Below are 26,507 nucleotides of genomic sequence, written 5' to 3' on the forward strand. Positions count from 1 at the left end.
CTGCTTCATTTGGGGTCCATGGCATCTTCTTCCTTCTAACTGCTGACTCTGGTGTCGAGTGGCTCAGGAATACGGTCGGTAATAATGGTGGGATGCCCTCATTGCCTAGTCATCTCGGAGTAGTAGCGTGTCCTGGCCTCCTCTTCTGCCATCCGGTCCGCCTGGCTGGAGCTCTCGTATCGGCTGAAGAAATGTGTCCGGAGTCTCCTCGGTGCATCTTCTCCTGCCATCTCTTTGGCTGTAGTATCTTATTCTGTGAAAGTTTTTAAAGGCATTAGAATATGCTTAGTTGAAAGTCTTAATTTATCTTCATGCACTTTCTTCACACGTCACAACTTCAAGTCTCTTTACCACTTTAAGTTCCTTGTCTTCTTGTACTTGACCACTATGTCTCTTGATTACATTTTTACGAGCAAAGAAAATTACGCAAAATTTTGTAGCTTCTACATAGACAGTATAATTATGAAAATCAATACATGATTTAATAAGATATTATATAAAAATTGTTGGCTAGTTTTAAAATTAAAATTGAAAAATTTACCGATACACATATTAAAATAAGAAAATTCCCTTTATTTCATATTCTTCATGCATCCTTCTCTTCAATTTATCTCATTGTTTTTAGCTTATTTCATATTTCATTACTTGGCTCAAGGCTTTACCAACACAAGTCTATTCCACTAACACACTTCATAGGTTAGGCAGTATTTGCTGCACGGGCATTCAGCCCCTTACATGTGCATACTTAAAACTATAATGGCCACTATGGGCAAACCTTCTGCTCTATGGCAGGAATTATGTGTGCATCACAGGCACCGTCATTATGCTATGTAAAGCATAGGCCTCCTTGGGCAAATTAAAATTAACACAACCCTTTTATAACACCAAAATCCTTGTTGTGTGTTGTTGGCAAGTGTATGTGGTAGATGTATTTATTCTGTGTCTTATACCTCACATTTAAGTAAAATTATGCAACTTGAGCCACTTAAGATGCAAAGATTTAAATATTCTCCTTATTGACATAAAAACAAACAGTTAATACTTATTATGGAGATCTAGCCTCCATTTTCTCCTCATCAAAGTTAAATGGTGCATGAAACTTGTTGTTATAAAAACATAATCCTTATTTTACTATACAGACTCAACTTATTTTCTTCATCATACATCACTGGCCGTCACATGCCTTGGTTGGTCTGGTGTGTCTAGCCTATCAAATATCAACTATAATAAATCAAAATACACATTTAGATAAAAGTAGATAATCAGATAATAATCCATTGATATTAACATTTTCCTGTAAATATTGACAAACAAATGACAAAAAAAAAACCAAAGAAAACTACTTCTTCTTCCAAGTAAATAAAAAGATTACATGGCACTATAATTGTGCTAATTATCCTTAGTAAACAAAATTATAAGTTTCACCACTAACAAGACATTAATAAAATGATAAGGTGACTTACTGAGTCACGTGTGTGCATTTATAGAGTTGCACCTGATTACACAAGTTTACAAGAATTAAGATTACAAAATGACAAAACATAAAATTTAAACACACAAGAACAATAGAGTATATGATTGTTTAAATATAATAAAGAAGTTAATATGAGCAAATGTATGAGATTATTACAAACAGAAGACCTAACACCACCTTCTGTTAGTTACATCATAAGAATCAAAAGATTAAAATACAACTATATTACAAGTGTATGCATGTGTATGAAATGTTTGCTTTTTGGTCGAGTGTAATTGTTGTCTTACTTATTCTTACGCAATTGTTGCAATGTGTTAGCCCCGCAGGGCTATTTTATGAGGACTACGTAGTTAGGCCCTAACTTCTAGCAGCCAAATGTCGACCTGTCACGTGGCTGATAGAATCCAGGAACCGAACATGTCCAAACCCAACCCGCATGTATATATAAAAGAGTCCCCCCCTTGAATCCGACAGCAAGATAATATGTTGATAAAAAAAAAATCCCTTAAAGCCTAAAGAAGGCAAAGTGTAAAATAAAATATGCTCCGCGCATGAAAACTGTCGAATTCCGCAATGATTAAGTCTAATCCATATTTAAAATCATATTTAGCTCACGCTGCCATAGCGTCTTATGAGCTGTTGGGAGGACAGGTGACACGCGGTGTGCTCCAATCTTCCTCTTCCTAACTGGACAGGTGACACGCGGTGTGCTCCAATCTTCCTCTTCCTAACTCCTTAACTTCCACACCAAAAAAATCTTTCCAACTTACCCGGGGTATACCAAAAGTATTCCAAAATGGTGGCAAAAATAAATTTTGGGATCTAGTCTCCTTTGAGAATAGAAATTTTGATCTTTGAGGTTCTCTATAGCAAGAAATTAACCCTAGGGAGATATATAAAATGAAGAAGTTGGTCTCCCTTTTCATTATAAATTCTTATTTATCATCAGGTCATCCGTCGCATTCAGCATGTACAGGTAAGCACGCTTGCTGAGAAAAATATTCAAGTTGATGGTTGCAAAACCATTTATAATGAATTGTTACTTAGTAACTATTATACTGTATGATTACACAAGTCACAGGTATGCTGGTTTAATCAGTACATCGAAAAAAGGTGATTTCGGAAAATAATTCCTCGGAACGTCAAAAATTTTCAAAAAAAATTAGCTGGCAACACTGATTTTCACTAACTTTAAATGGTAGTTGGTTGCAAAACATCTATAACACTTATATTAAATAATTGAACAAGTTTTAAGTAAATATCCTGAAATAAAAGTAAATTTTTTACATAAATTCGAAGTTTCTCGGTTTACGAGCCTCCGATACGACACCTTCGTATAAAAACTGGATAATTAAAAATAAAATTATGCAAGTCCTGGTTGATTTTTTGTAATTTCCTTCAAGGGTAGTCTGTTTATGACTTCAGTAATTAGTTTTCATAAAGATCCGACTGTAATTAAGCATTTTATGGCTGATTTAAAATTCAAGTTCTCCGCAAAGGTACTAGTTCAGACAAAATTTGGATTTCTACGTCACAGTAGCTCAATTTTATGAAGCAATACAAGCTTAACTCTTTATATTTAAGTAATTTATAGTTTAATTGTTATTATTAAGTTCTAAGTGTAAGAATTTGTTACAAAAATCGTAGCTTTTATGCTGAAAATTCATTTTAAGTGCCTTATTTAACAGCGTAATGCTTTTAAGTTTGGAAAATGAAAGATAAGCCAAATATTGTTTTTAAGAACCAATTTTAAGGTTGAAGGAGAAATAAAGAACAAGATTCTATTTACGCCATCCTGAGAATCAAGTGTAAAAGAGTCTCCCAGCCTCCAGTCCTTTAAGAGGACTTCCCTTAGAAAAGTATGTGTGTTATGTAACATGTGTATCATTAACATCCTGTGGAAAAAGATCTGGTCTCTTACCCTTCAACATCCTGAGGTACAATGTCCTTTTACCTTCGGTACAGTGCCATAGCTTCATGTTCTCCACATGCTGATTGGTTACCATCTGGCCGGTACAGCAGTCCAACAGCGTGAACACATCAACTCTCTCCTCCTGGTAGCAGTAATAAGGACCGGAGAAGGTATTGCAGTAATTCCTGGTTATGGCATCCAATAAGCTACTAAGAAAGTGTGTTTTCAAAAAGATTAAGTTACCTACAGAGACACTTTGCCTTTGGGACAATTGTGCATTTATCCTGGTGTTTCTTTTGTTCCTTTCACCTGTTGTATTAATATTAGCCATGTACAGCTTATGTTCCCAGTTCATCTCTTCACCAGCTGGCAAATCAAAGTGTGTTCTTACCGCATTGTCTATGGGATAATTTAATTGAAGCTCTATGGGTGCAAAACCAGTGGAATGGTTGACACTTCCATTCAACAAGTTAACAACTTTGGTGACATGCTCTGGCCAAGCATTATGCGCGTCCTCACAGACCACTCGCATAAGCCGGTTCAAATCTTTGTGTATCCTCTCTACTAGGTTACTGCTCGGTTTGTATACCGGGGTGTAAGCAACCTTTATGCCTAGAGAGGCTAATGACTGTACATATTTATTTGCCTTGAACTGAACTCCATTGTCACTTACTATTAAATTTGGGATCCCGAAATGTAAAAAATAGATGTCAATTAGCTTCCGTAGTATGCTGTCGGTAGTACTGTTACGTAATGTGTAAGCGGTTAGAAACCTAGTTTTTGCATTTTGAATAGTTAGTAAGAATCTTTCACCTCTCTTACCCCTTGGTAATGGGCCCTGAATATCTATGAACAAAACAATATCTCTACCTTCCATACTGTGCATTAATAGCGTTTGTCTAGGTGGGTGTGTGTTATCTTTAGTACTTTGACATGTTATGCAGTCTGCAACATAAGATCTGACATCTTTCCTCATATTTCTCCAATTATACAGTTTTAAAATTCTTCTCATCATTTTATCTACCCCAAAATGTCCTAAATTGTCATGGTAAGCTCTAAGAACTACTGGTACAAATGATTCTGGTATGCAGAGCTTCCATTCATTCAAAAAATGATAATCCCTAGTAACTAGCAAGTTATTTGGCAAAATTTTGTAAAACTTAAACCAATTTCTAGACCTGGTTGAATTTTCTGTGTGTGTACCATCCAAAAGCTGTATGATAGGAAGAAGTATGGGGTCTTTCCGTTGCTCCGCAGCTACGAATTCAACGGAAAAGTCAAGTATCTCGTTACGGAACGGTTCACTTGTGGCATTTATATGTAAGTTTTCTGTTTCTTTACTTTCAAAAGTCCTGCTTAACAGGTCTGCCAGACCATTTTCTTTGCCCTTGCAGTAATGTACTTGAAACTGGTAGGCTTGCAACTGTAAAGACCATCTGGTCAGCCTAGCATTCCAGTTTTTTGAGCTGTTTAGCCACTGCAAAGCATGGTGGTCACAAATGACTGTAAATTTAGTACCAGCTACATATTGTCTAAATTTAGAAATGCAAAAGATTATACTCAAACACTCTAGTTCAGTGATGGTGTACTTCTCTTCATATGGTCTCAATGTTCTACTTACATAATAGATGACACGAGGCTCCCCGTTATCAATTTGAAATAGATATCCCCCTATGCCAATTCCACTCGCATCTGTCTGTATGAAAAATTCCTTTTGCATGTCAGGGTGGTGTAATGTAGCATCCCTGGCTATGGCATCTTTCATAGATAAGAAACTATTTTCTTCTTTTCTACCCCACTCCCACTTTTTGTCTTTCTTAAGCAAGTCAGTTAGTGGTTTACAGATTTCTGAATAACTGGGAATGAACTTTCTCAACCAACCAAAAGCACCTAAAATTTTCTGTAGTTGTTTCCTAGTTCTAGGTCTAGGAAGTTCAACTATTGACTGTATCCTATCTTGATTTATGTGAATGCCTTTCTGATCAATTGTATGGCCTAAATAGTTTATTTTCTCTTTGCAAAAGAAACTTTTCTTCAGTTTGATGGTCATGTTAGCAGCCCTAATCTTCGAAAATACTTCTTTTAAGAGCTCTATGTGTTCTTCGAAAGTCTCTGTCTTAATACATAAATCATCTACATAGATCATAACCTTATCTGAAAGTGTATCCCCCAGTGTTCTATTCATAGCTTCAGTAAAGGCTTGCACTCCGTTCGAAGAACCAAAAACTAACCTTTTATACTGGTATAGTTTACCATCGAAACTGAATGCTGTAAGTGGTTTAGACTCTTCGGTAATCAAAATCTGGTAAAAACCTGAAAACATGTCTATGGTGGTTATGTATTTCTTGCCTTGAAAACCTTGCAAAGCCTCATCTATCCTAATAGGCTTTGTTTGAATCAATTTCTGGTGCAGGTTGACATTACGCATGTCAGTGCAAATGCGTAGCGACCCATCAGATTTAGGTATTACCACCAGGGGGTTGAGGTGACAAGATTCACTAAATTCTATTATATCCCACTCTAAAAGTTTCTGTAGGTGTTCCCTGACTTGAGATTTATAGTTATACGGTATAGGATAAGTCTTCGCTACCAAAGGTTCTGCGGTATCTACCTCTATTTTATGCACATACTTATTGCAACACCCAGGCTTGTCATCAAAAAGATCATTAAATTCTAATAAAGTATCTAAAAGTATATCCTTTTCAGTAGGATTTAGGATTTCTGCATCTTGTGCTTTTTGAAAAAGTTCTTGGGATGTGGCCTGTGTATTACAATTAGTATTCCCAACTGGTACTGTATACCTAGTCTGCTTGTGTACTTGGTTACAAGGATTATCTAAATCCTGAGTGCCTTCAGCAAGTGGTAGGGGTAACAATGGTACTACTTTACTTCCTTGTTCAGTGTTTAATAACAATTCTCTTTCCTTCAGGTCTAGCTTAGCCTCTAGTGCAAAAAGTAAATCCAACCCAATCAAAATTCTAGCTGGTAGTTCTCTGACTATTAAAAATTGCAAGGTTACTATTTTACCTCCTATATTCACATCTGTAATGAATTTCCCTAGTGACTTTTGTCTCTTTTTCCCACTGTAATCTATCAGCATTATATTATCAGTATTAAGCAAGGTAGGTCTTGAAATTTCACTGGTTATTTCTCTCCAAACACTCTCAGCCATTACTGAAATTTCTGCTCCCGAGTCTACAAGTGCCTTATATTCTTTATTATTGAAACTTACATTAACAAATGAACTACATTTTACTTTGTTCCTGATATTTACTGGCAATGAAAGGTTTTTAGCACTATAATATTCCTCATTATCTTCAAAATCCTCATAAAAATTTAAATCAACCCTACAAATTTCATATTTATTTTCATAATTCACCAGTTGCTTTAATTGTGTTTCCCTGTCATCGGTATCAATGGAGCTTCCCCCTTGCCTACCTTCTGTAAGAGGGGAGCCTAAGCATTTAAAGATCTGGTAGGCTGGTTACCAGTCCTAAATGGAGGGCTGTTTGGGTTTAAGGTGGAGCCTTGCTCAGGTGCTCGGGTTCGATCCGTAGCCACCACTTGTGCATAAGTGGGACCCCTACCCTGGCTAGCCTGGTTGTTGTTCCTACGTACCGGGGAGTTTCCTCTCCCGTTACGGTAGCTGAAACTACTACCTCCCCCGTTACGATTATCGGAGTATATGTTCGATCTGCCCCGGTATGAGTTGTTGCGTCGCGGGTTGCTATCCCAAGTGCTACCCCGACGGAAGTTATTTTCAGTTCTTCGTGGGGGACTGGGTTCGAACCTAGGTCTTCGTACCCTGACCTGCCTAGCCTGAAAGTTTTCTTGTCTATTTTGGGGGTACCGGGGTTGGAACCTCCCTTGGTCCTCCCTTTGACTGGATTGGGACACTATGTCTAACCTGGCTACAATCTCGGCTGCCATCTCTAGGCTAATGTAGGGGTGGATTAAGAGTGCCTCCTTAACCTTGTTGGGGAGCTGGTTGGCTATGATGACCGTCTTTTGCTGGTCCGTCATGCCCGTTTGTATGTTATTTAGTAAGTTGACCTGTTGCCAAAAATAGGAAAGCATGGAGCCTTTGCTATGGTCAGTATACCTACTATTCATTACCTTGGCTAGATACGTTGACTTCCACGTATCTGATTGATACGTGGACAGAAACAATGCCTTGAACCCCGAATAGGTATCAAAATTCCCCTTTACTTGGAGGTACCAGTTTTTGGCCACCCCTGTCAGTAACTTTGGCAGGTAGGATAAAATATCCTCCTCCTGCACAACCAGCAAGCAAAACGACTCTTCAATGTCTGCCAAGAACTGAGAGGCTAGGTACTCAGGTCTTGCAGCACTGAATTTGGGGAGTTTTTCTAGGTCCCCAAACCTGATGGCAGTCCGTTTCCTTGGCTTTGGCTTATGCTCTACCCCGGAATCACTGTCCGAGTCCGAGGAAGCATAAGGGGTGCTTTGGGATTGAACCTTAGGCTTAACCGCCTGTTTTTCCCTTTTTATCTTTAGCTGGCTAATCTCCCCCTGGTTACTCTCATATTTTTTCTCTAGGTCTTCAATAGCCCGTTCTAATTTGGCAATTTCCCCACTATTATCTATCTTCCCTTTTACATTTTTAGACAGGTTCTCTACTCTATCTAATCTGCTCTGTAACTTATTCAGTATTTTGCTATTTCCCTTTTCTAACTCACCCAACCTAGCATTCACTTGATCATTCCCTTCCTTATTAAGGTCTTCAATACCAGCTACTCTGCGCTTAATCACGTCAAGCTCTTTTTTACTTTTCGCTTCAAAGCTGATCTTGTAGGTATTGAACTCATGTTCCCTGGCATCCCTTAACGAGTTCATGTAGCTAACAGCCTCCCTGTTAAGTCTACCTTCTGCTTGTTGTACTTCTCTAACAATCAACTCTCTATTTTCTCCCTCTGACTTCTCTACTCTCTTCTCTAACTGGTCTACCTTCCCTCTTGTTACTTCACATTTCTTTATTTGAGCCTCTATCCTGTTTCCCAATTCCTCATTTCCCCTTTGTAATGAGTCAAACTTTTCACTATTAGCTTTGAGCATTTCCATTAGGGTGTCCCTAAGCCCTTCCATGGTCAGTGCCATTTTTCTCGTTATGGGCATTTAAACTTTACCATAGAGAAAGGGAGAGAGAGAAAAAAAAATCAAACAAGTGTTTGGTGTTAGTTTTAGCGGAGGTTAATGCACTCGCGTGGCATGCAAAGAGAAACTATTGCAGTGTCCTGATTTCTTTATGGAATTTATAAAATTTAGGGCAAAATTAGAATTTTTAGAAGTACATAACAAATGACAACTTGGCTTTGTAAACAAGTCCCTGTTCGGGAAAAGCCATTTATAGCAAAATAATTAAAAATAAAAATAATAAAAAAGAGGCGTTTAGGGTTCGAATCAACGTTTGGGTTATTTATAAGGCATGGATGTTCTAATGTAAGGAGAAATCAAAATGTACATTGCGCGAACGGCCACTGGTTCGGCCATTGGAGGAGGACGATGAAGTTCCTTCTACAATGGTCTTCGTTTACTAGCCAAATTTATCATGATTTTATCATGATTTTAGGAATCGGAAATCAGAACACTGGACACTGAAATACGTTACAAAATAATGTTTAATACATTTCTGTCGATATACTTACAATCTCTCTCTCCTACTGAGGCACCATAAGAAAATACACTGTCACAGACCCAGAATGCACCGGATCTAAACAAGTGAGAAACGCAGACCGCCGATGGTCGGCGTTATACGTACATAAACGCTATGTCTCGAGCACCATACCTAACCAGTTACGTTAAAGAAGTTTGAAATCACAAAGCTAGGACTCTATGCATGGTCCAGAGTAGATAAAACAACTTCTCTCTGACCTATAAAGGTGCTGAAAATTTTAACTGTGAATGTTCTAAAACTGTCTCTCTAAAAAGTGAATGTCGAACTGCCAAATCGAAATGTGTCTATCGAACTGTAACTTTTCACTACTTCTGCTAAGTCCTTACTTCGTCTTTTCTTTCCGTTCTCCCAAGAATTGTCCTTCACTCTATTGGTCGTTGAACTTTTTGCTCCGCCCACACGTGGTCACTTCTGCTTGTAGGAGCGATAATCGTAACACACGGGGGTGATAGGGGCCATATTCGCGTAGCACAAAAACACAATAGCACCTTGTTTGAGAGCTGATTTCGAGGAATGAAAAGCATCTGTTCTAATTAATTTTAATGGCTCTCAGCTCAAATTTATCGCACACAACTCGACACTTCAGTAAAGTTATTCCTTCCTTTGCTGTCGAAATTGCATCGAAGCGAGGATATACGAAAATAAATGTTCTGGCAGGGTTGGAGTTCAAGATTCTGTGCTATTTACTCTTGTCAATCCACTGTCAATGAGCCAGACTAGCGGGCAGTGGTCGTGGAATTTATGACGTCTCGTCCAGGCTGCCATGTGTAGGGTGATTGTCTAGAATCCGAGCCTGGCCAGCTGCAAACTCTCGCGAGGACAGAGGATCTTTGTTTCCTACAGGGGAAAAAGTCTTTAAATTTTAAATGCCTGAAGTCCCAGGTGATTAGCTCCTTCTCGGCCGAAATCATCTCGATAGGCTCCATCAGGGCCGAAATTATCTTGATGTGAACCAGAGTTTAGATGGATTTGTACGGTACAGATATGGGAATTTATTGCCGGACACACTGTTTCCTTCACCTTGAAGTAGGGGTGGTGATATATGAGAGTTCATGGGAACAAACGCTGGTTTCTCGAGGCAGCTGTGTTTCTTCTCAGAGAGCCGAAAATTAAGATCTTGGGGGAAAGCGTAGAAAGACCGATGGGGATTTGTAATTGGCACATCGGTTAAACTAATAGTTTCGGCTATGTTGTTGTGCGACGTGATAAAATAAATGAAGCATATATATACCGCGGGCCAAATGTAATCGAACACTTCCTGGAAAAAATGGGGGAGGAGGTTGAGGTAATTGGTAGCGTACTGCTTACATCAAAACCGATGGCACCTTTAACTGAAAATGAACTTCAAAATTACAATTCCACTGAGGTGTGTCCGGTATGTGATCAAAGTTTCACTGATGAGAACAAAAAAATATTCCACCACGATCATTTCAGCGGAAACTACATACGTGGAATTTGCAACACGTGCAATCTTAAAATCCAGAAACCTAAATTCATCCCCATATTCTTTCACAACGGAAGCGGATATGATTTTCACAACCTGGTGAGACATCTTGGCTACGATCCGAAACGTATAGGTGTCTTGGCCGAGAATGAAGAACGCTACATTAGTCTCAGCAAGCAAGTGTCGATTCCGGGAACGAAAAATACAATCGAGATGCGCTTCCTGGATTCGTATAGATTTCTCTCTGCAAGTCTGGATGCTTTAGCGAACAAACTCACAGACGATCAATTTAAAATAACTAGAGCTAGTTTTCCCAACGTAGACATAGAACTCGTTAGACGTAAAGGGGTTTATCCTTACGAATATGTTAGTGATGGTTCTAAATTTAACGACGACGCTCTTCCACTTCCAAGAGAATTTTACAGCAGACTCAGAGAGAAAGGAATCACGGACGAAGAATACCAACACGCGCAACTCATGTGGGAGAAATTAGAATGTAGGACACTCGGAGACTACCACGACGAATACTTAAAATTAGACGTGACGATACTCGCGGATGTTTTTCAAGCGTTCAGGAAAACGGCAACGAATATTTATAAATTAGATCCAGCGTATTTCTACAGTCTACTGGGATTAGCGTGGTCGGCAATGTTATTCCAGACAAAGGTCAAGCTGGAACTGATATCGGACCTTGACATGTTGCTATTTATCGAAAGAGGGATACGAGGTGGAATGGTGCAATGCGTACAGAGACATGCAAAAGCTAATAACGTACACATGAAAGAAGATTACGATTCAAATCGAACATCGAATTACATCTACGCCGACGTTAATAATCTCTACGGACATGCCATGGTTCAGAAACTTCCTTACGGGGGATTCGAATGGTTAGATCCCACTTCGATAGACATTATTCATTTCGACGATAGCGAGTGTGGTTTCTTCCCAGAGGTAGATCTCCAATTCTCCGACCACCTGCAAGACACGTTTTCGGATTTGCCTCCGACTCCCGAAATCAAATGTCCACCCGACTCGGTTCAAGACAAGCTTTTGTTAACATTGGACCCTAAACAGAGATACGTCGTCCACTACAAGAATCTCCGGTTTTTGATTGGGAAGGGTGTTCAGATAGTAAATGTTAGAAGAATACTAAAGTTTAAACATTCCACGTGGTTAAGACCTTACATAGAAACTAACACACAACATAGAACAGCTGCCACTTCCGATTTAGACAAGGACTTCTTTAAATTAATGAACAATGCGGTGTACGGAAACACCATGGAGAATGTTAGAAAGCACGTAGACGTGAAATTAATTTCCGATAAGAATAAATGTCGGAAGTGGATAGCCGATCCTAGATTCAAGTCGAGAAAAATTTACAACGAGAATTTGGCACTTTTCAATCTAGATATAAAATTGATGAAATTCAGAAAACCAATTTACGTTGGCGCAACGGTTCTCGACTTGTCGAAACTTTACATGTTCGAATTTCATTATGACGTGATGAAACCCTTCTACAATGATAAAATATCACTTTTGTACACGGACACCGACAGCTTTATTTACAGCATACAAACACCTAACCTCTATGAAGACATAAAAAATCCTTCCATGCTTGAGTATTTCGATACTTCTGCGTATCCTCAACCCAACAGATTTGGATTTCCTTCCCTCAACAAAAAAGTCCTAGGTAAAGATGAATGTAACGGTGATATTATTGTCGAGTTCGCGGGTTTGCGTTCGAAGATGTATGCCATGAGAACAGAGAGTAGCGTCACGAAGAAAGCAAAAGGTGTGGGCAAGAATACGGTGGAGAACAAACTCACCTTCCACGATTACATCGATTGCCTTTACTCACAATCGATGATACTAAGTATAGAACAAAGAATCCAAAGTGTAGACCATGTGATTACAACAAACGAAGTTAGGAAAGTAGCATTAGATCCGCATGACGATAAAAGATGTAATTTGTCTTGTGGAATCCACAGGTTGCCTTGGGGACACTATCGTTTAGAAATTAGTAAAAATTGTAGGCAATGCAAATGAAAAAAAAAATTAAATAACTATAACTAAAATAAAAAAAACTTTAACTGTCTCAAATTATCACATACACAATAAATAACTAGCAAGGACAATGAATCTCTTTGGTTTCCGAAAGCAAACAATGGAGACTGTACACCGCACGGCAGATCATGAATTTCTACCTTAAATGTTATCTAAACTCAACGGCCTGTTGATCTTATCGGAACGCTGCTCTTCTTGCTGGAACAGTGACGATTTCGGATTCGCGACGATCGACATGACGAGGAAACCCAACGACGGAAAATACAGAAACAAAATCAACGACTTTCTAAACGTTGCAACGACGTTGGGTTTAGTGTGTCGGTTGAGTCTCGGTGTCCTCTGTCCTCCCATACCAAAATAAACATAGGCCGTCTTGGAACCATTTTTTTTTCATCAATCGAAATTTTTTTCCAAGTCCTGCGTTAAATTGCAAATATCTCGAATTTTTGATAAACAGAGGTGTCCCATAGGATCTTTTAGGAAAAAAAAACACGTGAAACTCTACAGAGGTATGTGGTTATCTAACCGCAGCCGTTAGAACCTTTACTTTTTGGTTGGGGCACCACGCACCCTGGTGTGGTTAGGGGCCAGGAATCCTAAAAATATATATATATTATTTGTTTGTTTGCTTGAAAAAAGAAAAACACGTCACAATACAGAAATAATAAGAGGCACGCATGTGTGTGGCAGAAATATCACATCGTTCCCGAGAGGTTTACAAAGGTCACGATATATAAAGATGGCCTTATTTAGAAAATTACGATAAGGTGCATTCATCCTTCAAGGATGAGAAGGAATGAGAAAGTGCATTTACTCATCACTGCTTTTCTGCGCTGTGAAACATCGTCAGCACAATAAATGAGGCGCGGAACGTGGAAATAGTGAGTTTTTGAGGTTTTGGTGCGATTTTCTTAGAGGTCGAAAAATCAGGGTTGTTGTGGGAAGCACATTTGTGATCTACTAACCTATGTTCGGAAATCCAAAATGGCGACCGGAAGTGGGGTTATCTTGGAAACGGTAAGACTTAGGAAAAATCTGTTTGCGGATTCATCATGTACACTTATACGTGAGAAAAAGTGTGAATAGAACCTATGTTCGGAAATCCAAAATGGCGACCGGAAGTGGGGATATCTTGGAAACGGTAAGACTTAGGAAAAATCTGTTTGCCGATTCGTCACGTACGCCTATACGTGGGAAAAAGTATTAATAGAACCAATGCTCGGAAAACGTAAATGGCGACCGGAAGTGGGGTTATCTTGGAAACGGTAAGACTTAGGAAAAATCTGTTTGGGGATTCATCATGTACACCTATACGTGAGAAAAAGTATGAATAGAACCTTTGTTCGGAAATTCAAAATGGCGACCGGAAGTGGGGTTATCTTGGAAACGGTAAGACTTAGGAAAAATCTGTTTGGGGATACATCATGCACACCTATACGTGAGTAAAAGTGTGAATAGAACCTATGTTCGGAAATCCAAAATGGCGACCCTAAGTGGGGTTATCTTGGAAACTGTAAGACTTAGAAAAAATCTGTTTGGGGATACATCATGTACAACTATACGTGAGTAAAAGTGTGAATAGAACCTATGTTCGGAAATCCAAAATGGCGACCGGAAGTGGGGTTATCTTGGAAACTGTAAGACTTAGAAAAATCTGTTTGGGGATTCATCATGAACACCTATACATGAGAAAAAGTATGAATAGAACCTATGCTCGGAAATCCAAAATGGCGACCGGAAGTGGGATTATCTTGGAAACGGTAAGACTTAGGAAAAATGTGTTTGGGGATTCATCATGTACACCTATACGTAAGAAAAAGTATGAATAGAACCAATAGTGTCCGGACGTCATGCGGGTTTGGACGTGACGACGCAGTTCAATAACATAGGTTAGACCAAGGAAAAAACCTTGGTGATTTTATTTCGAGTAAGGTGTTGGCAACACTGCGAGAAAATGAGGCTTATGCCTTACAAGAGCAAACCATTAAGTCGAGCCTCACCGAGCCTCACTTCGAGCCTCACTTTCGGTTGCAGAACTGTCTTTATGGTCCTACTCTAAAGTAGGTCAAAGCACGTAGAGGCTCTCGTGTAGTTTAGCACGAAAAAAAATGAATAGGTTAAGTTATATCACGTAAGATCGTGGCATTCGTACCAAGTATGAGTGGGAAAAAAGGAAAATTTTACTAAAACATCGCTAAACGCTAAAACATCGACAAAAAATTGTCAAAATATGTCAAAAACTGATATTCAATTGATAAAAAAGAGGCTACAAATGCACTCGTACCAAGTATGACTTAGAACCGGCTAATATACACTACTCAAAATTAACATTAAAAGTTTTCCTTCTAAAAGCTTTGAATTCAAAGCTTTATTCTTCCATAGCATTTGAACTTCAGAGAGAAGCAGACATGAGAAGAACGCTTGGCGCCTTGAAGCCTGGACGAGAGGCCGCGAAGATTAGGGATCAACAAACGAAAATATCAATTATACCAACACAAAATTAGATTATAGCAGGATACAATTACTTGCATTTTTTACTTCCAGTTTTCAAATGCAGCAATAGGCAAATTTTCCATCATTGTGAATATTATGTACATAGTTGTATGCAATAAAAATCGAGGATTGAAAGAAAGTCTCTAAGAAAACCGAACACAATATCAAAATGTCAAATAATAGGCACACAGTAGTGATAAGAGAGATGGGAGAAGATAATGTAACGCAACATGCACACGTCGCGAAAATTGACTGCTAAGGCCTAAGGCCTACATGCCCTCCTAACCTAACAACGTAGGCATTATTAGAATTATAATTGTAAAAAATATATACCTGCTAGTTGCTTAGGAGTGTTAAGTTTGGTGCAGTAAGCAAATTTTATCATCACTTGATCCCGAGCGGCGTTCACCGACAAGCAAAACATAGATCGGGTCTATTTTGTGCCCACATCAGTGAATTTCGAGTTCAAATTTGTCATTGTTGACGTGCACTTTGTATTTAAAAAAATAACCGACACTGTATAAAATTTCAGGAGCTTAGAGACCAATGTCTCGGGGGCCTCCCCGCATGGCGGGGGCGGCTGCTACGCCACTATCATAAAGGAAAGAAATCGCTATCTTCAACTCGAGGTTTTTTCCCTTCCCCAAATTTTCCTGATGGGGACCATTACCAAAGGTACATTCAATGTTCTCTCTGTTGTCTTGTATATAGAAAAATGCATTATACGCATGTACGAGTATCAATGCTAATATCCCTGCGTAAGTATTTGTATGTTGTTTCCTTACATTTTTACTTTGAATGCACACATTTAAACAGAAGTATCGATTTCGGCAAAACAGAACGAGTTTTGTGCGCGGCCTTGCCAGCTGGAACTGTGACCAAGGATTATATAGTATTATAGGAAGAGCATTCCGAGACACTGCGGTCTCCCATTGGGCAGGAGCCGCTGCGAGCTCTGACGTGACCAAGAGGTCTGTCAAGCGTGCGAGTCTCGCGTAGCAAGGCAAATTTACGGGAAATATTTTCAGTTTTAATTGTACATATCTTGGTTCTATCAACCATTTGCAGTAGGATATTAGGCAAAAAGCAAGGAATAAGACCTAGGCAATAATATGAAGAAGGTTACAGCACGTAATAACAATAAATTGCGTTATACAAATCAAGCAAAAAGTAATGACGACTATCTTTATTGAAATCTGAAGTTGCGTATGAATAAATAAATGCAATTTTACGTATGAAATATTTCGCTACGCCACCAACACTTAATATCCTTCATATTTTCAAATTTTCACAGATGTTTGTTATTTATAATGGCGTGTTCATAATAATTTATATATGTCTAGTATATGTAGGATGCAGCTGTTGTTATTTGACGTCGCTTTCTACGTCTTTATGGTAACCGCAACATTAAAAATGAATGATGTAATGATAAATTTGATGGGACCGTAGGCTAGATGAGTGTGGCAACTCTATTCAAATCAACATTTCCCACGTAATTCACTGTCCACAAACTATGGGAAAACTGCAGAAATATTCTACCTAAACTGATTTGTGTTTAGAAAACCGTAACTTAGATATATTTTATTTTTGAAAAATTGAAATATGCTTTTTAGAAATTGTAAAAGGATACAATCTAATGTCGTGGGTAAACGTAATCCCTCAATAAAAGATTAACTTCCTTCTCTCTTTGTGGATGAATTACATAGAAACTCGTGCCAGCTCGATGACCAATGTGGTCAAGCGCGTTAAGTGTTTGATTTTGGATCCCGTCATTAAAGTTCCCGAGTTCGATCACTAGTGGGCCCTTTCATCAATTTCATGTGATCATCACTCATCAACGCGATTAGCCAAAAGTGGCAGAAAAGCGACGTCAAATGACAAATACATAATAACAGGCCTGGCTTCTGACTTGGTATAGCAATGTGATTTATTAATCACTTTATATGGTGGAGGCTGCACATGCTTACACACAATATATATATATATATATATATATATATATATATATATATATATATATTATCCTGAGGACAGCCCAATTTGTATTCACTTTCTCGTAGAACACCCTGTACTGCACTTTGCATACTAGCGACTAGCAAGGCTCTGGGGTCTGGACTCGTGGCCAGTATAATCCTTGGTGGGGCTCATATTGTGTTGTCCTTGCATGTTTATGATTGTACTTTCACCCGCCTCATCTTATCACCATTCATCCTCATCTTCGCGATTAGCCAGAAGTAGCAGAAAAGGGAAATAATAATAAATCCATATGTGTGTATGTATGTGTTCTTTTTTAAAGGCGAATTTCTACCTCTTGGGTTGATCGCTACGATGAGGATGAATGATAAACTAATGAAGTGGAAAATGAGAGAAACATTGCTATATGACTTACTATGGTTCGAACTGGGGCCTCTGGCTTTCTAAAGCTTTATGCTGTCGTGGAGACCGGTTATATACATGTAAGTAAGTCCCTCTGACTTTCTCAATCCTTTCCGTCCAATCTTACTTTCTCTCTCTCGATCCTGTTACACTTATGTTCATTGTATAATTAATTAAAATTCTTCTGCCCAGAGTTTGGACTTGGAAATTCTATTTTTGTCTTTTCTGTCGAAAGTTAGGGAGGGTCACGTGAACCGCTGAACCAATCGGCTTTGACCAGTTGCCGTGGTGAGGGGGACTTCTCGTGGTATTCTGCGTTGCCAAGTGTATGCCTGACAGCAAAAGTTCGGCGTTTTTGTGCGGTTTGTTTGTGTTTTTTTTTTTCGTATCTGTGATTTTTATACTGAAAGATGATGAGCCTAACGCGAATACACCGGCGAAATCGGAAGAAAAAAAAAGTTGTCGGGCGTGGTATTCCTCTGCGTGGCCAGACTCGTGAATTAGTATCTGCAGTGCGAGTTTATTTTAAAAATGAAAGAGATAATAATGGCCCCTTGATTCCGTTTAAAAAAAGTGATTGGGAGAACAGCAGCTGCTCTGGGAATTATCAGAACGTTCGTGATATCCATCGGGAAGGAAAATTTCCGCTTAATGGAAACAGACGCATCATAACATGCTATAGTACCACTGGAGTAAGCAGGATTTTATTTCGGAGGGTTGGAATTGTAAATGGGGATGTTACAAAGTTGCATTTTTTCCCGTGGGGCGGAATAAGTAATAAAACATTTCATAATTATTAGAGTTGAACGGATATCCACACCCATGCTGATTCTCTTACCCATCTCACCGATACTCTTGTTTGAAAATGACGCGTATTAATTAAAAGCTGTTCAAAATATTGACTAATACTAGTGTGTAAGTAAATACTTCCAATTGTGTGTATCAATTTATTAGGGTTGTGCTTTAAACGTAAGAATTACATCAAATTCTGAAAATACTATTACGTAATCACAAAATACACTTTTCCATACAACATTGGTTCAAAATAACGGAAACTTGGAATTATGCATAAATTCAAGGACACCCTGAAAGTGCTTGCTGCATATTTACAAGCCTCGCGAAAGATTAAAATGTTGGAAAAGTATCGGCCGGTGTCGGTAAATATAATCCAACCGATATCTTCCGATACTGATACCACGGTTAAAATTGATTTAAAGACAAAAAATGATATTTGGGAGGTTGATTTAATTGTATTAAAATGGCATTGCAAAAGAGGCCTAAACGTGGAAATGAACGTGTGTTTTCTATAATAATTTTCCTCAACAAAAGAGAACATTTCACGAAATGTACACCATGCATAACTTAACTTACTGTGCCATGGCAATTAAATAATATGTAGATATTGCAAGTCACATGTGAATAGGGCATTGCAAACAAGAAATCTACTGTTTCCAAATAATCACTGACAAAAAAGAAGGCACGTAAAATGTTGACCAGTATGATTACCGTTCATGCATATGTTTCTGACGTTTCTGAATGGTTGTGTTTTTGTTTCGTACAAATATTTTTCAAAGAAAAAATATATATAACACAATACGATATTTTATATTTGATTTATCATAAATGGTAAATAGGACAAGTACACTGTTAGACAGTATCCTCAAAACTTGTACGAACGTACCGTGCAAAGAATAATTTCCGAATGCGTGGTACTGTGTTTTACAAACAAATATGCATACTTTTACAATGTTTGTGACGTTTTTTTCTACGCATTTGTATTTTCGCGTGAAAAAAGTCACAATTTCTCATTTCCTTCGTACGCTTTGCGTCTTGTTTGTTTCCCTGGATTATATTTATTACGCTAGAGGTCTCCACCGACCCCTCGCTCCGTGCTCGCTTCCCGAGCAGAAAGCAGCAGCAGTTCCGATCCTGTAATTATCGCGATAAGAACGACGTGACTTTGTGTCACGAGTGTGGAGAGAATTTTACGTGCGCCGCATGGTTAAGTGTGCAAGTTGCCTCGCTGGCGAGACTTAACCCAATTTTGAATTCTTCTCTTTTTGGGCGCACCAAGAATTAGTTTTCTCTCTCCACAAGCATTGGACCTTATATCGCGAAGCAGTTTTATTGAAGGGTGCGTTTGACGAATGTACCAAGGTGCTCACTGCCCAGTTTGATTTGGGTGTTTTCTCCAGTAACACGAATTAGTATCCATGTTGGTGATTGAATACGAACCCAGAGATATTCCTATGTGTGACTCCAATATCCTGAAGACGAGACGTGAAGGAAGCCACGACTTGTAGTGTCTTGCCGTACCTGGTTGTGAGAGATTGCTGTTTGGTACTCTATGCGAAATCTAATGGAGGTATGTACTGTGTTGTTTTCTCCCTCCTTTTGATTGCAAAAAGAATGCAAGTTCGCGCACTGTGATGGGTTGGAATATGTTTAATTTAACCAGATCGAACATATAAAGAAAGAGTGTATTAGGACTAAACGACGAATCGACGAAAAGGGCTAATCGCTTCAAAATCGTTATTACAGCACTTCGTCACTCCCCTAGTGTCAAACTACCTTTTGGATTGCACGTTAATAGTAACGCAAATGAACTTGCGGCATTCTTCGCCATAATTGCAAGCGTAGACCCTGGCGTACACGAGCTATTTGCTATTTATAATTGAGATTTTCTAAAAAATGTAAAAATAAGACGCACACGGAGACTGGCACCAATAAATAAGTAAATTACTGGGAGCATCAAATGGTCATAGAAATTATAAGATTGTTTATTGTCAAAAGAAATGGAAATGATACGTAATAAAAGAGATTAATATATCGATAAATTGTAATGTTCGAAATTTCCTTGATATGTTCAGAATTACTAGAAGTATTACGTAATGAGGTTCAATTGGAACTGGTGGGCGTATTAGCATTCGCTGGAACTTTGTAATTTTGCGCAAAATGCATGTATATAATTACTGCCATGACTAATGACAAGACAAAGAATGACAGTCAAGAATTGTTAATGTTGTAGTTTGAAGGAAGTTCTAAAAGGATACGTAAAATTAGAATTGTACGTCATAAAACTATCATTTTTATATTGTTGTTATTGGAGGAATTTACTGTTTCTTGTTCATGATTGGATATAAATAAATTTGTTACTCAAAAGTATTCTTCGAAACTTTCATACAATTCTGTGCCTCTCCTTTTGTTTATAAACTTTGCGTAAAGTAAAACGCTGAAATAACGAATCTATTATTGATAACAAAAAAGAACTATTGTCGAAGCATATAGTAAAGGATGTAGTTTGTTACATGTAGTTGTTTTGTGTTAGTGTGATAATTTTTCTGAATTGCAGCAGCGTAATTTTCCACGATATTTTGTGATCATTTATGTTTGCCTACAATTCCCCTCTTGATTGGTGAATGGGGAACAATTAACCCTCGCGTTATATTTGAGTTCGTACGATGATAGACATTGTCTCTCTTTTGAGACTGAGGGGGTAGCCCTAAAGGCTGGCCGTAACCTTCAATAATTTCGAATTTGTATCTGTTGGTTGTAGCTTTACTTTAAGCTTGTGCATAAATAGATCCCGGACCTTTTTCACGCTTCCCTTGAGATTAATTTGTTCTATTTCTTTATGCACACAACCAGCAGGTTACATGTTCATGCACGAAACTACATTACCAAAAACAACTTAGGATTAAGCTTTTTCCTTAATAAAACATACATAGTAGTACGGGACTTTACATTATGTTTGGTTATTCATTATGTGATGAAATTGTAGTCATTCAGAAAATGTACCTTGTAAGTAGTGGTATTTGTGGTACAACCAGCGCCAGAAAGGAAGAGCTCCCCTCCAGCAGCTTTGGCTATACTTAAAACTTGCTCAACATGCCCATATGAGCTTTTTGCTCTAGTGTGGTACCCCGTCTAATCCAAGATTTTTGTAAAAATGCCCTCAGGAATTTTTCAGAAAGGAAGAGCTTTTTCGGAAAAGGAAGAGCCTCATCAGATTGATTTGTCTATACTTACAAAAGGCACTTCTGTGAGATTGTTGTCCATAAATTTGTCAAAAATATGCCCCTCCTCATATTTTTTTTGACCACACTTAAAACTAAGCCAAGATGCTTATAAAACCCACACCCACACACACCCACACACACACACACACATATTTACTTCCGGTCCACTTCCGGTCCACTTCCGGTCCACTTCCGGTCCACTTCCGGTCCACTTCCGGTTCACTTCCGGTTTACTTCCGGTCCACTTGTGGCCAAGTTGTGGCCGATTTCTGCTTTTTTTTATCCAGCATAGAGTTTTGATTTGAATCCCAAGAAATTGTATATAAATACCAAAGCCAAAAATATCAACACACATACACACGTACACACACACACAGCACAGTGTTGAACCCAACTGATATTTTTATCCAGCATAGAGTTTTGATTTGAATCCCAGGAAATTGTATATAATAAACAACAACAAAAATGCCGAATCAAAAATATTGTAATCAATGCAATAAAAATATATCTAGCCCCAATTGGGCTAAGCACCAAAAAATTTGTAACCCGGACAAATGCAGAACTCCCACAAAAATTTGCCCCAAATGCCATAGAAAATACAGCATGGAATATTTCACATATACACATAAAGATACTTGCTCTGCACAATCATCAACACAACCATCTACATCTGGTCTGAAAAGGAAGCATGAAGCACCTCTTAATGCCAGAGCAGCAAAGCAGCCACGCTATGAACCTATCCGTAGCAGTTTTAATGCCCAACTTAGGGATCACCGGTTTGTATCAGAGCCAAGATGTGGCATTGAGAATTTCTTGAACAGTATAAATTCTGATCTACAGGCAATTCTCAATGCACAAAATGGCTCTTATAAGCTCTCCCTCAAATTGTTTACACAATATAAGAAACCAAACGGCACAAAATTTATACAGCCCCACATAACAGAAACTGTACCGGTATATTCAAACGCAAATTCCGACAAAATAATAAGCAGTTTGATGGATCAACTGAACATCAAACACTCTGAATTTGCAGCAAAAGAGTCAGGATGGAGCCTATGCGGCTCTCCGCACAAGTTATATGTTAATATTTCTGAATTCAACCCATTACAAGGATCTACATATTTGCCATTACCTGCCAATATTAAAAACAAACAAGTCGTGGTTAATATAAAAAATAATGACCAGAAATGCTTTTTGTGGTGTATTTTAGCTGCTCTGTATCCAGTTTCAAGGGATCCTCAGAGAATAACTTATTACAAGCAACATAAACATGATTTTGACGAGGCAATGGAGGGTTTTGGAATATCCAATGTCTGTTCAGAATATTGATAAATTTGAAAAAAGGGCCAGGCATATCAATGGCAAACAATTATCTATTAATATATTTATTTGTTCCACTGGCAATTGCTCGATAGCACCTCTCAGAATCAGTACACTTGATGATGAATCTGCTGTTCCGATTGATCTGCTCTTAATTGAAGGGGATGGCACATATCATTATACTCTGATAAAAAATCTTCAAGCTTTAGTCAGAACACAACTAGACAAAACTCATAAAATATTCAAGTTGTGCAGAAGATGTTTGTCTGTATTTGATGGTAGAAAAATGGTGAATGGTGTTTGTGAAGAGAATGCAGAAATTGCTAAAAACAAGTTAATTGAGCATCTGAAATACTGTGGCAACCATAAACCTGTTCATATGGTGATGCCCAATCCAAGTGAAAATTGCAAATTCAAAAAGTTTGAAGCCTTGTTGGAACACCCAGTATATATTGTCTGTGATTTTGAATCGAACCTCAAACCTCTTGCATTCTGCAATCCAGATCCAGAAGAATCATCAATTACACCATACCAGCTACATGAACCTTCCAGTTTTTGTTATGTGGTTATACGGGATGGTGTAGCTAGTAAGCCATACTTATACGTGGGACCAGATGCCATCAAAATATTTAAACATAGAATAGAAAATGAGTGCCGTGACATAGCATCTAACATCTTATTAAAAACAAAACCCATGTTGCCTTTAACAGAGGAACAGATTGAAGATTTCAACAAAGCAGAAAAATCATCTGATCAGATACGAGGGGTTTGACAAGGAGAATTTAAATATTTTAGCTGAAAATGATGAGAAATATATATCTATTAGCAAGATAATTAAAGTTGATGGTGTTCCTATTCACATAAGATTTCTTGATTCTCACAGAATTTTATCTGCTAGCCTGGCCACACTGGCAAATCAATTATCTGATGATAAATTCAAAATCACACGTGCCATGTTTCCAAATCAGGACCTGAAATTAATTAGGCGGAAGGGTGTATATCCATATGACTATGTTACAGATTTTTCTAAATTTGATGAGTGTTCTCTGCCACCACAAGAAGAGTTTTACAGCAGAATCAGAGGATCTGGAATCACTGATGAAGATTATCACCATGCCAAGTTGATGTGGAACAATTTAAAATGCAAGACATTTGGTGATTATCACAAGGCATATTTGAAACTTGATGTCACCCTCTTAGCTGATATATTGCAGACATTCAGAAAATCTTCCATGCAAAATTATAAGCTGGATCCAATGTATTTTTACAGTGCTCCGGGCCTAGCATGGGCCGCAATGTTTTTCAACACCAAAATGCCATTGGATCTGATCCAAGACAAGATACGTATCTGTTTATGGAGAAATGTATAAGAGGAGGGATGGTGCAATGTTCCCAAAGATATGCCAGAGCAAATAACAAATATATGCCTGATTATGATCCAGCACGGCCATCAAATTATATACTGTATGTAGATGCAAACAGCCTCTATGGTCATGCCATGATGCAAAAACTGCCATATGCAGGGCTTGAATGGGTTGAAGATTTCAATATTGAGGATCTTCAGGACTTTGATGAGAGTGATTATGGCCTCTTCTTAGAGGTTGATCTGACAATTCCTGATGATTTGCACAATAAATTTTCTGATCTGCCCCCAATTCCCGAGGTTCAGTGCTCACCTGGCTCTAAACAGAAGAAGCTCATGATGACTCTGGAGCCGAAACAGGGTTATGTCATATATTACAAAAACCTCCAGTTCCTGATGAAACATGGTGTCCAAGTGACCAAAGTTGGCAAAGTCTTGAGGTTCAGGCACTCAAGATGGTTGAAACCATACATTGATACAAACACGGAGCTTCGAACATCTGCAAAGAGCCAATTTGATAAGGGCTTGTTTAAATTGATGGTTAATTCTGTGTATGGCAAAACTATTGAAAATGTCAGAAAACATACCGATGTTAAAATAATTACTGACCCCAGCCTGAGTAAAAAATTGGTTGCAAAGCCTAATTTCAATTATAGAAGAATTTATGATGAGCACATGGCACATTTCAACATGAAGAAAACAAAGATCAAATTTGATAAACCTATTTATGTAGGGGCTGTGATATTGGAATTGGCCAAATTACATATGTTAACATTGTATTATGATGTGCTGAAACCTTTTTATGGTGATCGTGTAAAATTGATGTACATGGACACGGATAGTTTTGTTCTTGATATTAAAACAGAAGATGTTTATCAAGATATTGCACAGCCTGAATTGTTTCAATACTTTGATACCAGTGAACATACAATAATTCAACCCCACAACAAAAAAGTACCTGGCAAGTTAAAAGATGAGACACTTGGTGATGTTATTGTGAAATTTGCTGGGTTAAGTGCCAAGGTGTATAGTTTTAAAACATGTAGTGGTGTTGCTGCCAAAAAGGCCAAGGGCATTGGCAAAGTAACTGTTGAAAAAGACCTCCAATTTGAAGATTATGAAAATTGCCTCAAATCCCAGAATTTAATCAAAACATCAGAAAATAGAATTCAGAGTGAGGATCACTTGTTGACTAGCAATATTGTAAGAAAAGTGGCTCTGGACCCACATTATGATAAGAGATGCATTTTATCATGTGGCATACATACTCTACCATGGGGTCATTGTGATTTGAAAAATGGGAATCAATGCCCAATTACAGAGCATGATTTGAAATAAATAAACATGCCTATGAACTTATTTGGGTTCAAAAAACAGGCTATTATGGAGCTGCCAACACCACAACCCTCTTCTGATATGATATCTAAACTGAGTGGCTTGTTAATTATTCATCTGAACAGCATACTTACAGATGTTGATGATGAAACAGGCAAAATATTGTACATATTTAACAATAATTTAAATCATTACCAATTACCTGTAGGTGGGCAATTGCAATTTATTACAACCCCTGAGGGTGATGTTAAAATTTCAATAGGGAGAAATATTTATAGAATTAAGCACTCAAACATGATTTCTGGCACTGTTTATACTGTTTCTGCTGGTGACTGCTTATATATTGAGGTCCCTGGATCCTATGACAAGCTTATACCCTTTTTTATAGAATTAAGAATCAGATACTCTATAATAAATAACCACTAAAACAAAAATGCCTAATGATATATTTGGCCATACAAGACATGAAGATCACAGTGATGAGATTCTGATGCTTGATGTCAGAGTCAAGAAATTAAGAAGTGATTTACAAGCTTTACAAACTACACTCAATGCCAGTCTTCAATTAGAAATTACAAATTTACAATCACAATGCATGGACCCTCTTCTTAAAATTGATTCTGAACTCAAAGTGCTGCTTCAGAAATATACTGACCTGGCCACATTGGATAATTTTCAAAGTTTAGAAGAAGCTGTAGCAGCTCTTCAAGCCAAATTTAAGACCCAGGCTACCAACTCTGAGCAATTGAAACAACAATTGGAAGAGCAGATAAATAATGTCCAGACACAGCTCCAAACAATTGTCAAAAGCATAAAATCACAAGATGATTTTGATCTAGTGATTTCCACTCTAAAGGAACAGATTCAATCACTCCAGATACCTAATCTGGACCCCTTGAACAATGCCATAGCCGAGGGTAAAGAAAAAATTGAGACACTTGAAAATTTTATGAACAATTTACCATCTTCTGATGCTTTGAATGCAATAACTCGGAGTGTAGCAAATATTAAG

This window comes from Lepisma saccharinum, chromosome 26 (assembly GCF_977018435.1).
Source record: "Lepisma saccharinum chromosome 26, izLepSacc3.1, whole genome shotgun sequence".
NCBI classification, from domain to species: domain Eukaryota; kingdom Metazoa; phylum Arthropoda; class Insecta; order Zygentoma; family Lepismatidae; genus Lepisma; species Lepisma saccharinum.